The sequence below is a fragment of the Hemiscyllium ocellatum genome, chromosome 17, assembly GCF_020745735.1.
Source record: "Hemiscyllium ocellatum isolate sHemOce1 chromosome 17, sHemOce1.pat.X.cur, whole genome shotgun sequence".
NCBI classification, from domain to species: Eukaryota; Metazoa; Chordata; class Chondrichthyes; order Orectolobiformes; family Hemiscylliidae; genus Hemiscyllium; species Hemiscyllium ocellatum.
The window spans coordinates 34,676,240-34,680,192 of NC_083417.1; positions in this window are offsets into that span (position 1 = coordinate 34,676,240).

The window sequence follows — 3,953 nt, forward strand, 5'->3', positions numbered from 1 at the left end:
CACACTGTATGTAATCGAATCTAACCAGAATCTAATATTAACAGGGAGATATCTCTACTAACTGTTATCTCATCTCGCCATAGTGACCTTTCAGCCTCAACCTTACTCTGCTAATTGATGCAAGAGCATTCCACTATCCTTATCCCATCCTGCCTTCCACAGACCACAGATTGCCAGTGGTCTTCATACTTTAACCCTTCCCATGCTTTCATGCTCGTTATTTTCCATAAGGTCAGTGCACCAAACGACCACTGCACCCCCATTATCCGCTGGTTTGATGGTGAGGTTGGGATTGGAGCAGAGTGTGGATGGCTGTGCATTGTGAGGGTGAGATTGGAGCGGGGAAGGGGGTAGACAGGTTGAGGTGGTTAATGTCTCAGCAGCAGTTGGAAATGAAGGGATCGAGGGCAGGTAATAGGCCAGCACGGAGTGTCCAGGTGGATGGAGTGTGTTGGAGGCAGGAGAAGGGGTCCTTGGAGGGTGGGCGGGAGTCCTGATTGTAAAAGTAAGCTCGGAGGCAGAGGCAGCGGAAGAAATGTTCGATGTCACGAAGCAAATTGAATTCGTTGATGCATGTATGGAGGGGGATAAAAGTAAGGCCTTGGCCGAGGACTAATCAGTCATCCTCAGTGAGGAGGAGGTCTGGGGCGGGGAGGGGGGGGGCGGAGAATGGTGAAAACTCAGCATGGCTGGGAGCTAGGACCTAATGTAGGTGTGGAGCTGGGAGTGGTGACGGAGCCTATGGCTGGAGTGGGAGTGGTGGTAGGGGGAATGGGGATGGAGTCATTAGAGGGGTGATGTTCCCCTCAGGGTTCTACGGGGCAGGGATGGTGACAATGAGATTCGTGAGGGGCGTGTTGACAGTGTTGTTGGTGGGAGCGGAAGTGATGGCGAACAGGGCGGGGGGGGCGAAGTTGCAGAATGCATGATGTCAGTGATTACATGAGGGGCAGAAGTGATGTCACATGTGGTGCATGTGAAATCGTGAGGGGCGGAAGCAGCTGCGATGGGGGCGGAAGTGATGTCATTAATCACCATGGGGATGGTGCCTGTACCAGCCTCATGGCTAATGGCATCTGAGCAGTTCCAGAGGCCGGGGGTGCTGCTTCTGGAATGTTTGAGGAGTGCTGCTTATGGAGGTGGGTATATAAACGTTTGTTGTACTTACAGTTTTTAATGTTTGAGATAGTATAGAAATCCTGTTTGTTGAAAGTATGAATTCTTCTTAGGATATAGTGCAGAAGGGGTCCTTTGCAGTTCTGAGAGAGTGTGGCCCTCAGTTGAGGCAGGGCTGACTGCAGCGAGGCTAGGTGGTGGCGCATGGCTGCGAGTGTGGAGCTGAGGACCCTGAAGGAGAACCATAGCTGGCGGTTTTGAATTTGTAGTCTGTACTGGTTGTCCTGTTCGGATCCACGCTGTGCTGGTTTGAATGTAGTCCGGAGTCCATGTGGGATCAGTTGGATGTGGAGGCAAGCACTGAGGAAGCAGATGTGGCTGTGAAAAATGCTCAAATTACAGGGAAGAAGTGCTGAATGTCTTGAAATGTGTAAAAATGGATAAATCCTGAGAACCTGATCAGGTGTACCGTAGAACTCTGTGGGAAGCTAGAGAAGTGATTTATGAGCCCCTCACTGAGATATTTGTATCATCGATAGTCACAGGTGAGGTGCTGGAAGACTGGAAGTTGGCAAACGTAGTGCCACTGTTTAAGAAAGATAGTAAGGACAGGCCAGGGAACTATAGACCGGTGAGCCTGATATCGGCGGTGGGCAAGTTGTTGGAAGGAATCTTGAGGGACAGGATGTACATGTATTTGGAAAGGCAAGGATTGATTAGTTAGAAGATAGAGGGTGGGGATGGAGGGTTGTTTTTCAGACTGGAGGCCTGTGACCATTGGAGTGCCACAAGGATCAGTGCTGGGTCCACTATTTTTCGTCATTTATTTAAATGATTTGGATGTGAGCATAAGAGGTATAGTTTGCAGATGACACCAAAATTGGAGGTGTACTGTACAGCGAAAAAGGTTACCTTGGATTACAACAGGATCTTGATCAGATGGGCCAATGGGCTGAGAAGTGGCAGACAGAGTTTAATTCAGATAAATGTGAGGTGCTGCATTTTGGGAAAGCAAATGTTAGAAGGACTTATACACTTAATGGTAAGGTCCTGGGGAGTGTTGCTGAACAAAGAGACCTGGGAGTGCAGATTCATAACTCCTTGAAAGTAGAGTTGCAGGTCGATAGGATAGTGAAGGCGGCGTTTGGTATGCTTTCCTTTATTGGTCAGAGTATTGAGTACAGGAGTTGGGAGGTCATGCTGTGGCTGTACAGGACATTGGTTAGGCCACTTTTGGAATATTGCGTGCAAATCTGGTCTCCTTCCTATCAGAAAGATGTTGCGAAACTTGAAAGGGTTCAGAAAGGAATTACAAGGGTGTTGCCAGGGTTGGAGGATTTGAGCTATAGGGAGAGGCTGAACAGGCTGGGGCTGTTTTCCCTGGAGCGTCGGAGGCTGAGGGGTGACCTTATAGAGGTTTATAAAATCACGAGGGGCATGGATAGGATAAATAAACAAAGTCTCTTCCCTGGGGTGGGGGGGGGGGGCCAAAACTAGATGGTATAGGTTTAGGGTGAGAGGGGAAAGATATGGAAGAGACCTAAAGCGCAACATTTTTATGCAGAGGATGGTGCGTGTATGGAATGAGCTGCCAGAGGAAGTGGTGGAGGCTGGTACAATTGCAACATTTAAAAGGTATCTGGATGGGTATATGAATAGGAAGGGTTTGGAAGGATATGGGCTGGGTGCAGGCAAGTGGGACTAGCTTGGGTTGGGATATCTGATCAGCATGGACGAGTTGGACCAAAGGGTCTATTTCTGTGCCATACATTTCCATGACTCTAAGACTCTAAGAGTGAACTTTTAAGTTTTGATATGTGAAACAACCATTTGATTAGCAAGTAACTACATCAAGCAATGAGGAAGGCAAGTATATTGACCTTTATTGGAAGGTGATTGGTGAATTTAAAAAATGGAGCTTTTGCAGGATTTTGGCGAAGTCAGAACTGGAGTACTATAGCCAATTCCATTCTCCATACCTAAAGAAGGAAGGGCTCATTAGAATGGCCCTGGAGATGAGGCGGTTGTCCAGTGATCAGAGACTGAGTAAATTGCGCTTATACCTTGGAATTTAGAAGAATGAAAGGTGACCTCATTGAAATATAAAAGCTTCTAAAGGGATTCAACATGGAAGTTTCTGAGAGGTTGATTTCCCTGGCTATAGAATCTAGAGATATAAGGCCACAATCTCAGGATAAGGAGTTCATCATTAAGGGTGAAAAGAGGAAATACTCTTCACTCAAAATTGTGAAGCTTTGGCATTACCTAATCCAGATGTCCCATTGAGGTTTATTAAAGAAGACATTTCTGGATCTCTCAGGGATTCAAGGGATATGGAGAGGAGGCAGGAAAGTAGCACTGAGACTGAGTATTACTCATGATTATATTGAATGACAAAGCAGGCTCAAGATGATGTGGTTCACATACACTCTTACTTCTGATGTTCTGAAACCTAAACTCTGGCTATTTTTCCTGAAGCAAACATGCTTTTCTGATTTCCGAGTTTCCATTTGTATCTCAACAAAATATGTATTTTAATATTAGTTTTAAGAATATTAAAAGAATGATCTTATGTTTGTACAATACTGAAGGTAACAGATTACTCATGGTTACATATTTAAAATCATCCCCCATCCAAAAATTTTCAGACTTTTTTTTAAGGAAACACATTACCCTCTTACGTTATTGCTTGTTATTTTTCTTCTCCACCCCACACCACACCCTCACCCACACCACCACCCACCCTACACCTTCACCCACCCCATCCGACCCCCTCACCCAACCTCCTGCTCTGTTTAGGTTCATCTAAACTTTATCTAAGATATGTCTGAAAATTC